The sequence below is a fragment of the Meleagris gallopavo genome, chromosome 14 (genome assembly GCF_000146605.3).
Source record: "Meleagris gallopavo isolate NT-WF06-2002-E0010 breed Aviagen turkey brand Nicholas breeding stock chromosome 14, Turkey_5.1, whole genome shotgun sequence".
NCBI lineage: Eukaryota > Metazoa > Chordata > Aves > Galliformes > Phasianidae > Meleagris > Meleagris gallopavo.
The window spans coordinates 4621007-4635367 of record NC_015024.2 but is presented as its reverse complement, the minus strand read 5'-3'; the positions used below and the strand labels follow the sequence as shown (position 1 = coordinate 4635367).

General features: G+C 36.6%; 1 protein-coding gene and 1 long non-coding RNA gene across 5 annotated transcripts in view; one reads left to right on the top strand and one right to left on the bottom strand.

Moving 5' to 3' along the window:
• Positions 1-14348, bottom strand: part of LOC109369912 — a 58964-nt gene extending 44616 nt beyond the window's left edge. The window contains exons 1-2 of the long non-coding RNA XR_002119566.2: positions 13844-14348; positions 9955-10032 (exon numbers count right to left, since the gene is read on the bottom strand). This is a non-coding gene — a long non-coding RNA (uncharacterized LOC109369912). The remainder of the gene's footprint in view (positions 1-9954; positions 10033-13843) is intronic.
• The window catches only part of RAF1 (Raf-1 proto-oncogene, serine/threonine kinase), a 68403-nt gene that overhangs the window by 15132 nt on the left and 38910 nt on the right, over positions 1-14361 (top strand). The gene's annotated exons all lie outside the window — the stretch shown is intronic.

Below are 14361 nucleotides of genomic sequence, written 5' to 3'. Positions count from 1 at the left end.
TTTTCTCTTTTCTCCCCTTTCTGCTTTTCCCATGGACAAATGAAAAAGAAAGGAGCAGATAACTCAGATGAAGAAAGAGATTGTTATATGCAGATGGGACTCTCTCTCTTATGTGTAAATATAGGCACATAAGCCTGCTTGGCATGGGAATGTCAGTGATGTTTGCTCCTGCCTGCTTTCAGCTGTATGTTCTGCCTCTTATACACAACAAGTGAGAACACTTGTATAGCTGACTCATAGGCTGGAGAGGGAAACTTATGTAGCAAATAGCTCTGCTTTGCAGTCTAACATGCATTTGAATTGTTCTTGCTGTTCAAAACATTTGCTTTTCTTCAGTTTCCAGTTGCTTACCCTTCACTACTACTAGTTCTTTTTTTTTTTTTTTTTCATAGCTTTCCAGTGTTAGCAGCTATTTTGGGTGTATTTCTTGTCAATATTCCAGTTACTTTTCATAGTAGAGGAATTTAGCTTATGAATGGGTATATCCTTCATATAGCCAATGCTGTTGCCTCAAACAGTTGAAAGTGCTTAAAGAACAGGGAAAGCATGACTGTTTCCTTTCCAAGGTTAGAAAATTGAAGCATCAATCAAAATCAAAGCAATGGACCCTTACTGAACAAAACATTTCCTAAAGATATTCAAAAATATTGGAATTTAATCCTAGTTAAAGTAGAATCCAGGAGTCTTGTGAATTTTGCCATCCATCGCTTCATCCTTCCTTATCGAATGAAGTTTAAAACAAGAATAAAACAAGACTGAGAACTGAAGACTAAAACTTTCTGTATGTCTCACAGAGATAATCTCACAGATTGCCTTTGTGACATGACTTCTCTTCCATTACGGCTTTAAACCTGTTGGTACTGCCTTGGGCATGGCTGGAGCATATTTTGGGACAATGTGACACCTCATAAGTATGCAGTATATTAGCAGCCTGCAGAAGTGCAATAGGTAATAGGTGCTGATAGCTGCTCTGCTCTTTCAGAGCCTTTTAGACGTAGCTTTGCTAAGAGTTTTGCACACGTGTGTTACTTGGGCTAAGGTTTCCATCTCAGTCCCTAGTTCACTGTTGCCAAGTTCTGTGATTTCCTTGAATCAAGCAAATTAGGTGAGGACTGGTATTAATCTTAAGAGGATATGAGAAATACTAGCCCTACTGTGGCTTGCAAAGCCTTCCATGAGGACAAAACTCTTCTGAAAATCTGCTTTCCTTGCTGTACTGCTAGAAGTAGCCTTTCTGCTGCTGCTGCTTCTAGCAGTAGATAAGGCCAGAAGAGGAAGTGGAACTTCTGTTAGCAAAGAGACTGAAATGTGAATGTGAGAAAGAGCTCCTGAATCTGGGGTCAAATAAGTCTGAGAATGGTGGCAGTGAAATGATATGTACTATCTTCTTTATCTTTTGGGGGTAGCTGAGGGAGTAGAAACAACCAACAAACACTTCTCCCTACTCTCCTCCTCCATGGGACAAATCTAATCTTTAAACAGGATTTTTTTTCCTCATGGTATAACTTCATGGTTTTGTTTCAATGGCTGTGGGTTTTTTGTTTGTTTGTTTTCGGTTTGTTTGCTGAAGAGGCAGCAGCTATAGGTGTGGCTGACCACAGATATTCCCTGTTACTGCATCAATACTTGACAATTTTTCCTTACATGTACTTTCACTAACAAAGTTCTGGGATTCTTGGGATAATCTCTTGTGTTAGTCTCAGGACCAGCAGTGTGCTTAACATCTACTTAAGCCCATTCCAATTACTCACCTAACTGACTTGGCTAGTTTCTGGCAGAGCCACACGTTGAGCCCATCTCTGCTTTAAAACCAATGCCTTTGTAGTTGTTGCTCATTATAATCTAAAACTTGCTATGATACTACGATGTATATTTTTATTCCACATTTTTCCTTAAAGCCACATTACTTGCTCATTAACACCTTGCTCTACAAAGAGAATTGTACAAAACATTACACTTGAACGTTCAAGCACTCTAGAATAAAAGTGAACAGGAACTAATGGAGCTGAATAGTAAGAGTACCCCTAACAACCAGGAGTTATGACAGTACTCAAAGCCAAGAGTCTGCTGCTGAACTGTGCTACAATGTGGTAGAAAGAGAAGGTAACAAATATATTTATTGGCTAGCTGAAATTCAAGGCCAGTTCTAAAAGATGGATCTAGCAAGTTGTGCAATTTGTAGCAGGACCACTTATTTTTTGTTTTCCTTTCTTTTAAAGGAGATTCTAAAATTGTGCATGGCAGTATTCCAAGCTGGAAAGAGCAGTGCTTCTCATGTGGTTTGAAATATCCAGCCACTTGGCCAATGATCTCATGTACCAGGGCATATGGAATGAAGCTCTTGCTTCCATTAGCATATTAGCACATTGCATACCGTCTTTTATTTATTTTTTTAACCATTTCAGCTCAGTACTGCAGTCTGTGTGTTTTCAAATCTATGATAATAGAAATATTGAAAGTTGTTTCATTTTTTCTTTCTGACTAGCCTAGTCATCTTTTAGGATAATGCTTCTGAATGAATTTTCCAAAATATTTCAGACTTTGGAAAACTTTATCCTGAAGCCTATTAATATAGGAGTGGGAGCACAGGCTGGCAAAATTGAAATGCAATGCAGTGCCCTTTGCTGCATCTCAAATTTCCTGTGCATGCTTCTTTAAAAGAACATACAGTAGAAAAGCAACAGATCAAAAATCCTCCATACGCGACATGAGCCTCATAATGGAGTACTTCAAATTCCTGTATCTACTTCTGTCCTTGGGCAGAAGAAATTAAGTGGCTGCACGAGGATGCCTTTAATACAGAGTAACATTGCCAGAAACGAAGGTCTTATCCATTACTTCTGTGCAGTGCTTTGCACTCATATGCCAAGGTTAGTATCAGATTTTTCTACTATGGGATACTGATGTAAGCAGTGAATGCATACAGATGAACACTGCCCTTGACTTGATTCACTGCACTAGGATTAACTTTTTTTGCTGGTTCATGCTTTTCCTAGAGTTTCACTGAATATAATTTTCTTCAATTTAAAAAAGCAAGGTTTTATTCCACATTAACATTACATCATTCCATGTGACTCCTCCTGTAGCTATTTTTGTAGCCTGTGGTCATATCACTTAGTTCCTAGAATCCCTATGATAAATTTTAACAGTGAATGTTAATTTATTTGTGAACTTCTGTATTTCTTTTGACTGCAGAGTTCCTCATTTTACTTCTTTTTTTAAGGGATGAAAATGGCTTGAAATTACTTGACTGAGAACTGCCATTTAAAAAGTGAAAAACTGATAATAAGTAATCTTTGTTTTCTCCACCCAAAATAAGGTGTGTGGGTTTCTTTCTTAATGTAAATGTAATCTATTTAATATGGTTGCACTTTGTAAAAGTAGAAAATAATTTCAGAACAGCTGTGTATACCTGTTTGGTGGGAATCTGCTGTGTAATTCTATCATACTACATGTACTTGCCACATATACTAAACATTAAGATTTATGTTTTAATTTTTCTGAGATGAATCTAAATTGAAACCTGATAACTGAATTCAGATAAGTCTTTGTTGTCCTAATGTGATAAGAACGGAAGGCACTTTCTTTGTAAGTTACTTCTAGAATCATTTAGTTGACTCACTGTGGCCTGTACTGAGATAAAAACAAAAGTGAAATCTTGAAGTATAGGGATATTTCATTGCTGTTTGACTCAGGTAGCTGTAACAGGTTGTATGGTGGAACTGTTGCCAAGAAGTGATGATAGTTGCTCTTACATTAGATTTATTGGCATTATACTACACAACTTCCTCCCCTATTGGTCATGCATAAAGCTAACTCTCTTACCAAGTTTGCAAGTAGATGGATGTGTTGTGACAATGAGGTTTCTCAAACATGACTTTTGACTACCCTTTTTCTTACACTGAGTCAGAGCTAGATCTCTGACCATTGTAGGGTATGTTGCTTAGCGCTGAAAATATATTTAACTGCAAAAGACATTTCAGTTAGCATGACTTTTGGAACACTAACTTAGATTCTTCAGGTTAGAGGCCATCTTCTGATTCATGAGCTGTGCTTTCCCTACGTGCTTTACTGATTATTATTCAAGTGAATTAAAGCCTTCTTGTAAAGGCCAAGCTGTAAGGATTGATAGATCAGTTAGATCCTTGTGGAAATATCACCTGATCCAAAACTCCACTCAAGTCATCAGAATAACACAAAATATTCTGGCAAACAGACTCCTCCTTGCAAAGCAGTATGGTTTGGATGTCAAAACAACAGGCTTGCCAGCCTCTGCTTCTCAATTTTGTTATGGACACCTCTCACTGACACAATGTGTACTCAGTTTTTATATTTAAGTAACAGCTAAAACAGTAAAATGCTTGTAGGTGTTAGAGACCCAGCATAGTCTACAGACTTATAAAAAACAAAACAAACTAAAATACTAGGAAGGACCTTTCCCTGCAAACCTAAAGAAGGAGAATCAGCTGAAAGAAAGTGCTATCAGATGCAAGACCATTTGTCAAAAGGAGTAAGTTATTTCTAAATGACAATTTAAAAGCCATTGGCTCTGGTATTTTTAGATATAAAATTATAGTAAAGCAGACACAAACTGCAAAAGATAACTTAAAGAAAGCATAAAAACTCCAGAAGACATTTTCAAATGCAAGGAAAATCAGCCTTCATTTCTAGAAAATCTTACTTTGATTGCTTGGAAGGTCACAGCCAGGGAAAAATACTTTCATTTCTTTGTTTTGTTTGTAGCAGTCTTCCTAATAATCCAGCCATGAATTCAGAACCCAGGACAGGAAATGCCTACAAATGCATACCAGAGTATCCACTTTCTGCAATTGCCCACTTACTAATTATCTTGTAGGGGATAAGAAAAGATTTTGGACATGTGACATGTGACAAATGGACATGTGACAAGTACTTGTCTTATAAAAAATAATTTTACTTTTCCAACTGGAAAGTCCTAATCTGTTTAGTTGATTATCTTGTGGAAGCTGTTTTTTATCTTCAACAATCCTTTTTGCCCTCTTCTGTTCCTCTTTCAATTTTCTTAGATGCATTCTGGCAAGGCACAGACTAGCATACATTCCGTAGTCAAAAACTTTTTTACCATAAAATAAGTTTTCCTTTCCTATTTTTTTGGTTGTTGTTGTTGTTGTCCTCAGCTCTCATCTAAATTCCTAACACTTCTTGTTGTATTAGCCATTGCTGTGCACTGAGCTGGCACTTTTGGGAAGTATTCACAGTGATCCCACATCTCGTTATCTAGCTGACAAGAGCTGAACCAGAAAACCCATTGTATGATGTAGGTTTTATTTTCCCAGTCTAGTGAATTTGCAAAAGATTTAATCTATTTCATAATTTAATACTGGGCATTTATCTCAACTGTCTTAAAGCTCTGTTTATCAGCAAATTTTTTTACCTTTGTATCTCTCCAATTGTTTTGGGTTTTTTTTTCCACTTTTTGAAGAAATTCTGCTTTTTTTTCAAGCAGAACCTATAAAGTAAGAGGTAAATAAATTATAGCAAATGGAACTTGTTAAATTAGTCTGTATACTTTTCATAACTTCAGCTGTGATTGTATACAATATTGCTTCTTTTATCAGTGTGATAAACAGATGAGTGAGAAGGTACGGCCTTTGAGATATACTTTGCATATGCAAAAAGATATTCTACATGTGATCCTGAGTTTCTAACTACTTAGATTGCAGTTTCACAAACCAAATAATTGGATGCGTAGGTTGTTGTTAAGTGGGGAGATTCCAGGCTCTGTACACACCATCAACAAGCTGGGCCTTTCTGCTCCTTTCCTTGCATTGATCAAGAAGTCCCGGGACTGTGGGATTAGTCATGAAAACATAAAAATCTGACTCACCATGTGGACTTACGATTGCTAAATCCAGTACAAGAGAGAGGGCAGGAAACATGCAGCTGGGCTGAAAAGGGGAGGCAAGAATTCTTCTTTTGGGAATAGTCTATAATTAGACTGCGTTAAATGTACTGAGAAATGGCACCTAAACCATAGTGCTCCTACTTCTTTACAGAGGACAAACCTGTACTGAAAAGTTAACAAAATCCAGAATATCCTCACTCCCAGTAGAGGACATTAAAGGAATGTAGCCCAAATGTTCTGATTCAGTGTAAAGTTTTAACCTCACACAAAAAAAAAGATTAATGGCTGTCCACATTATCAGACCTGTGACTTGCTTTGTGCCCATCTGTGTTTGTTATACTGGTCAGTACTCAGATTGCTTATGCAGAAAGTGAAAACCTGTGCCAAGAAATTAAGTCAATAAGTGAAGTTCTCCAATTAAATAAAAAGATAAATTCAATCTGTTTGGCAGTGTCTAGTTCCAATTAGAATAACTTGCGAAACGTTAATTTTTAGCCTGCATCTATGAATCAAAAGGCCCACTGCAGCCTTATATAAATATAGATAGATGCAGTTGGCATTCTTGCTGGGAAAGCATACTGGGTGGCACAGATCTAATGCCACGCAAGTGATGCCACAACTTCAGAACTGATGGCAACTGTGAAGGCAGGGGAAGAAAGAACTAAGTACAAAAGCAGAGAGCCATTAAGGCTCTGTGATAACAGTGCTCTTTTTGCTATTTGTTTACTCTTGTATTATCAGTGGGAAATCAGAGTAACAAGTTCAGGTTAAACTTAAAAATAAAGCAGTTCAGACTGTTTGAAGATAGCTGCTTTCAGGAACATTAGCATACATACAGCATACCAACAGCTGGTTAAGTATGACATACTGGCACTCATTCACTTATTCTAAAATGCTAATGAAGACCAGCAGTGTTATCCCTCGTAGTAAGCAGTGGTTTGTAAGAGTAGCACTCATATTGCTTACTGCCTTGAAAGATTTTCTCCGTATTATATTACTGTGAAAGAATAACTCTATATTCTGTCCTTCTGTAATGAAAGCCTTCTTGAAGCTGCTATTCCTTTATTCCCTTGAATGAGAAATGCAGTACTCCAGGTGGAAACTACCTGTTTCCATAAGAAGACATTTATTTTAATAACCTACTTAAGCAAAATTTTAAATACTTAATTTTGGCTACCTAGGCTTTTATTCCCTTATCAAGTCCTTTTTTATAAAACATTACTTTCACTATGCTCTTTGAAAGGCTGCTTAGGTTCTGGCCCAGTGGAACAATTGAATTTACTCAGGGTAATCAAATTCTACAGCAGCAGCACTTTTTTTCAAGTGGCACTTTCTTACCAAGAAGTTCAACTAAAAAGTAAAGGTAATTAAAACATTTTGGCTTTTTGTCAAATTCCAAGTAAAGGCTTCCTTGGCAAGTATCCTCTCTAATGTTTCATGTAAGTTGTTCCATAGAAGTTCCACATTCCTCAAGGAAAAGCTATTTTATAGAACAGGAATCTCAGCTATCCTTATTTCTTAACTGTTTTATTATTTATTGTTCCATATCACAACTCAGCAGTAGCATATTTTGTTGTAAATTCCTTCCATTACTCATAAAGCCACACAAACATCTTGGCGCTTTCCTCAGAGAATTCTTAACTTCCTATAAAAACAAGCAACAGAAAGCTACCAGGAAAAATAACCAGAAGTTTTTTAATCACTTGAGTCAATTTTATATGCCTAAGAGAAAGTAGGATTTTCTGCATGTTTAAGTCAAATACTCAAGTGAATTGCATGGACTATATTAAAAGAAACAAATCTATGATGTACCATTTAACATGAAATGTACTGTCAAATATGAGAATAGATTCTATTTCCTTCCCATTCTCAAAGATTTCCTGTGGTTGCTACAGAAATTGAAATTATTCTTGAATAGGCTTGCTTTTCCCTTTGTTCACTTAGATGTGAGATTTCACTTTTTTTTTTTTTTTTAAGCTTTTAAATCCCATGCTTTAAGTATAAAATACAGGCTAATATACCTGTCTGACACCTGTAACTTAGTTTGCTGTGATAATGCTTAACTACTCAGTATTACTCTGGCTACTAGAGGGGTTTGGATACAGTGGTAATACCAAATTTCACCATATTCAATATGGTATTTTCTGTACTGCATGATGCCGAAGTTTTACATTGATTACATGTAAATACTGTAGTCTGATCTATGCTGTGTGCAAATGAAAACATAATTATGCTAAGGCTTAGTTTAGAAGGAATGACCTACTATGGAGAGAATCAAGAAGCAAATCAGAATGCCAGGTACATCTGTACTTGATGTACTTGTCTTTTATGTCTTTTATGCAACTTACTAATAGGAAATCTACTAAATTTTACTAAATCTTATATATTTCAAATAATCTGAAAACTGGCTTATAAAAATATGCATTGCTTATTTCAAACAAAACTTTGCTGATGGACACAAACACATTTAACAATGAACTTAACTGACTATATGTCATCAAACATTAAATAGAATCTAGCAAAAAAAAGAACAAATAATTTTGCTTGCATTTTTGTCAGCTAAGAGCATGATCTCATTTTAAACTCAGTAAATCAAAGCCCATATAACTCTGAGGAAATAACTTTGTTGCTTTGCATTGGAAGTTTTACTCAAATATTTAGTTAAATAGCTAATTTTGAACTCTGCTCCTGAAAGTTGCAAGAAGGCAGAGCACTTACCCAGTGTGGCTAGGTCAAGCAAGCACAAAGCGCTTTGGTGTCAAGTGGACTGCATGCATCAATGTAAGATAACTCTGGTCACAATATTTCTTACTAACTTCACAGCCTTCATAAGAGAGGGCAAGAAATCCACCTCAGTTTATTTTGAAAAGATAGTCTTGAAAGATACGTATCTGACAGGAGTGTCCCGGGGAGATGTCTCAGCATTGATTCTTCTCAGATAGCAATACTGCTTTTGAGTTTCACACTACTTGCCTCAGGAAAGATTTAACTTTATTTTCGGTTACTCTGTCAGAACCCTCATGAAGCACCCTTGGCCCTGTAATACTGTAAGTAATATTTCACTTAGGATTAAAATATTGGTGTGGTATATATGGGTGAATTAAAGCAGTGATAAATTGAAATCACCAATCCCCAAATTGGAATTATATATAAATATATATTACGTACTGGTGACATGAATTTGCTGCTCCTGTTCTCCCCTTCAACTATAAAATATATGGAGGGGTGTGGTGGGGGAAGGCCTTCTTTGATCTCCTGTGTGAAAGCTAGTGTCTGAGCACAGAATCAGAATACTCGAACTCACAGAGATGTTAGCAGTGCATAACTTTCCTCTACAAAAATTTTGCTTTTCTTATCCAGCCCTAGAATTGAACTGTTGTCTCAGCAGTAATGTTTTAGCAGATACTTAAGCTCTTATGTTACTGTTCCATTTATGTAAGCCTTTCTTCTGCATTTAACCTGTTTTGTTGCTAATACAAAGCTTCCGTCTCTACCAGGAAAATCTGAAGTAAAGGAAAGGCTGAATAACTAGGTCTGACAACATCTGAGTATTAGATATCCATCTTGAAAGTATTAAAAATACTCGGGTATGACCAGGCATGTTGATACTCATTTCTCAGCAACTGCTGAAAGATTTAACAAATCTACTAACACAGCATAGCTCAGTTTTGGAGTAAGGCATAGCAGTAGACTTGTATGTTTGCATTCCTTTGACCTGATGTCTTTGCTAATTACTGTTCAAGTAATTTAGTTGTTTTGTTCATAGCATTGTTTTTTTAATCTTGCAAAAAGAAACAACAAAAGAAAGCTTTACAAAAATATGACCAAAATGAACACCATCTTGTACTAGCAGCTTTAAAAGTAATTTGACTTTTCCACTGGAGGAAAAGCATGTTCTTATGCATGTAATCAATGTGATAACTATAGATGAGTCTAAGAGAAATGAATCTGTAACAAAAGCAAGCAAAAATTAACAAATGACATCAAACATCTGATGAAAACATCCCTCAAACTGATAATCTACACACTAAATTAACCACGCATATACTTCTTTGAACTAGCATACATACACTGGATTGTCCAATGGAGCCTCACATGCTGCAGGCTAGCAATGTGTTCTGTGCTGGCAAGAATGCTGATGTTGATACCTGTAACAGAAATGTGGCCCATAAGCATACACCGAAACTTTCACCAACGCATTTTAGCCTAGATCTGAAATGCTGTGTACCAGCAGGCTTTATACTTCACAGTTCTGTTACCAACTCAGCTCAACCAACTCAAAAATCCTTCACCGTTATTATAACTTCAGAAATAGAATAATGAAAATTTAAAATTATGGCGTAAGCACATCTTAGAAGTCATATCCTTCTAAGCACAATTTGCTATATATTACACTGATATACCAAGTATCAAAGGGTGGCTAAAACAGGAATACTTGCCAAGGCTAATATATGCCTTTGATCACCTATCTCTGCTCATCTGAATGTTTAAGATGAACTTGAAAAACAGTGGATAAAGATTTATGCTAAAAGCAAATACTTAAAAATAAATAAATAAATTCAGTAAATGAAGGATCTAACTTTTCTTAGTATATGAACATATGTGTATGGACTGAAATAGACTTTTGTCTTCCTGCTAAGTAGAAATACATCAAACCCTTGAATGATGCCAGGTATTTATAACTTAATGTCTATATTATAATTAGTTTGGCTTTATCTGGGAATAACAGTACGGGAGAGAAGCTTGCAAGCTGTCAGATAGGCTGGCTAGACTGCTTTTGATTCTTGTCTCTTAGAATCTACCTTCGATAAAAGCTGTGTGATGTCAAAAAGAAAGTAAGCCAGTGTTTCTGTGTACAACAGAACCATATGCATACAAGAATAGGATCCTCTTCAATTCAATTAAAAAAAAAAGTTTTCTGAAGAATCACAACATATATGATCTGCAAGAAGATAAAGGGAAATTTAAAACTTTTAGTTCTGTTGCCTGCCATCCCTCAGTATGTTTGAACATGTATACACACAGTCAGAAATAATCAGATACACATGTGCACGTGCATACATCTTCCTTTTCTTATTCCACTGCTACTGATTCAATGCTCATCATTCTTCACATAAAGCTGAAATGTTGTTGTCATCTTGTGTGCATCACTACAATGGCCAGTTTCTTGAAAGACTAAGTACAGAATGCACTTCAGATACTGCACACAATAAATTGTCCATATGCAGGAAAAATAATGCACAACTTGAGGTCATTCCAAGTCAGATACCATACTATTTATGCAGTTCTGTGTCAGGTACTTGAAAAATAATAATCAAAAAAATCTTTCAGAAATTTGTCAGGAAAGAGCTATTTACTTATGGTTGTTATTTTTAAACTGTAGTACCTAGCTGTGAGTAGATCTTGTTGTTAGGCTTCTTCAGAAAGTCAAAATAAACCCAATAAACCAGCTTGGTTAGGTTTCTAAAATAGACTACATGTATATGTCAAACTACTGTGTTTGTTGTCTATGAAGTAACAAGGAGTATCCAGGCAGCAAAACAAATGAAAGCCTTGATTTGTATTTATTATTTTTTTTAATTATTTTTCCCCTGTTGGAGCTCATATACCTCTTATTCAAATTGAGCATTTATTCACTGTGCAGATGGCACAGATCACTTCAGCATCCCCACTCTGTTATTTTCTTGCTTTGATATTCTCAGTATACAGTGGTATACTGATTGGCATTTGTCTTGTGCTTTTCTTTCAAGCCTCCTAAGTTATGTTTCTGACCAAAGATACATCAGTCAGGCCTTAGGTTGAGAATCTGCTCTCTCCAATCTATTTCTAACTGGAGATGGAGACAGGTACAGTGCTGATTACCTAATAAAATATAGCTGTGTCACATACAACTTGGCAGAGGTCACTTTTAAACCAAATGGCTCTGGTGGTGAGGGGGTTCCGTTGGTTGGTTTGTTTATTTATTTTTGGGTCAGGCTATATCCCTCTTGTAAATAAAGGGGCAGCCAAGGTGCCTGTAACACAAAGTGAGACGGTGGACTTGGGCAGAGTCGCACAGCAGGGACAATGCTTTGTAACCAGCACATTTGCTTAAATTCTCAAGTTCCAAAGTTCTGACCAGCATTCTCATATGTCACTGCTCCATTTCATGTTAGAAGATAAGTCTTGGTAAGAGGTACTGCAAATGAGTAGCTAAAAATTCAAGAAAGCAACTTAATACCTCCTGTCTGAAGAGGAGTCTGAGAGAACTGGATGGGGCAGTGCAGGATCTCTGAATTTTCCTAGAAGCAAGTTGCATTGCGTTGAAATTGGAGCTGAAATTTTCTGCTGCACTACATATAATAACCCTGAGATACTGGATATCTACAATACCACAAATTGCAGAGAGAACATATGGAGGATAGAAAACTGGTAGGCAGCTTGTTGGAAATCTTAAAAATATACTTCATGTAAGACTATCAGTGATTTTTATTTTTTTTCAGTAAAAGATCATTGCTTACTGTTCATAGAGATGCACTCTCAGAATAAATAATTTATTTCACTAATGTTTAATGAAAAGCTCAATTTTACTTTGAAGTGTTTCCACATAAATTTGCATTTAAAACCTACCTCAATTGGCATTTCTGTCAAATATTTTTATTGTTATGTTTATAAAAAGGCAACATAAGAATCATAGGCATAAATGTGCCTAATTGGTAAAGTATTAGAGATGAATTGATTCTATAACACATACTGAACTGTTATGCAAAGTTTCTTTTGTTAACTCTCAAGTATTTAGGTTAGCTTGACCCTGAAAACAAATAACATGGATTTAAATATAGATATTTATGTACAAGCTTTGTATTGGACAGTCCATTCTACATACCAAACTAAATGATGATCTAAAAGATCTACTAATGCAAACCCTCAGGGCTTAGAACCTGCAGGCACACAGCTCTACACAACCCTATCTCAGTCTGAACAACTTCCACTGAGTTCTTGGAGAGCACAGGTTGCTCCAGAATCCATGCTTTCTAGGGAAATAGTGAGATCACTGCTCACTTATCTATGGTGGTAAAGACTGAACCTTTTGGGAGGAGGTGTCCTAAGTTAATAACATAGGAAAAGACAATCTTCCAAGACTTTGCTTCAGTATGTGGTTGAAAAGATGCTGATCGGAGAGGTGGAAAGGTATGTGTCTGAACAGTGACAATATGCAATGTTGTCATACCAACAGCATCCATTTTTAGTTGGATATGGATAAAATGAGTCTGTTCTGAACAAAATAACAAAAGTAACTCAGAAGAACAGACTGTGTTAGTTTCCTTTCCAGCAAAACAAGTATACTGCTTTGTGAACTTCGTATTTAAGAAGTTCTATTGTTATAAAAAACACATGCAATTTAAGTTCTACAATTCAGGAATAAAAACCAGACAAACAAAAAACTACACAAAAACCTAACAAATTATAAATGACATTGTTTAACTATCTGAAACTCAGCTTGAGATATTCCCTACCGGAGGTGGTTTGATTTGTGGCTGATTTTGATCTATTCTTTTTGAAACTTTAAAATGTTATAATTTAAGCTTCTCATGTCATGTTTTCATTCATTTTACATTATTGTATTTTAAGGTTCTCCTTTTACCAATATCTGTACTGCTGCCTACAACATTACACCGACACGCTTAGTCTTGAGCAATCCAAATATTCACTGTACACACAGCTGTGAATTTACCTCTTTCTCCTGAGCCAACAGTTTGACTGTGAATCCTGTTAAAGTCACATAAACTGTGTGTGCATCAGACTCTTTTGGTTTAAATGTGACACATATGGGAAAGGCTATTCTATGAGAATTTGAAAGGTGTGATTCATGTTCATAAATCACATACTGAATTGTGGTTTTCTGAGGACATGGAGATTTCTGTTTCAGCCTTCTAGGGTTCCTCATAGCAGATTGAAATGGGGATGGCAATTACACACCTCTCCCTGGAGGGCATCAGTAGCTGCAGCCTTTGTATGTTGTTTTTTCTTATTTGGTGTTTAGGAGAGGCTGCCCAGCAGTGTTGCTTTTCCTTTGGCTTTGCTGTTGATGTGACTTCATCTGAGCTGCAACCTCGGATTATGCAGCACAAGCCTCCCTCTGCAGAGAAACCCCAAATAAGGCCGAGAGAGCTCTACTGGAGGCTCTCTTTAAAGAAATGCTGGTTTGAATGTCAATTAATCTAAGGACTGAAAACGTGCATGCTCTTAAAAAAATAAAAATAAAAAAAGCAATAGGAGAAATGTTTTATATTGCAGTGGCTATCCTTCCAAGTTTTTATGACGATAAATTGATTGCCATTTAACGTAGGCACTCGATGCCTTCAGTGCGTGGAGCAAGCGAGGCTCAGCCCGCGTCCCACGGCTCCTCCTCGCCCGCTGAGGGGAAAGCCGCCCGCCCGGGCCGTGTTTTCCCGATACCTTTCCCAGCGGTGATACCCCACCCCTGGCGGCACGCA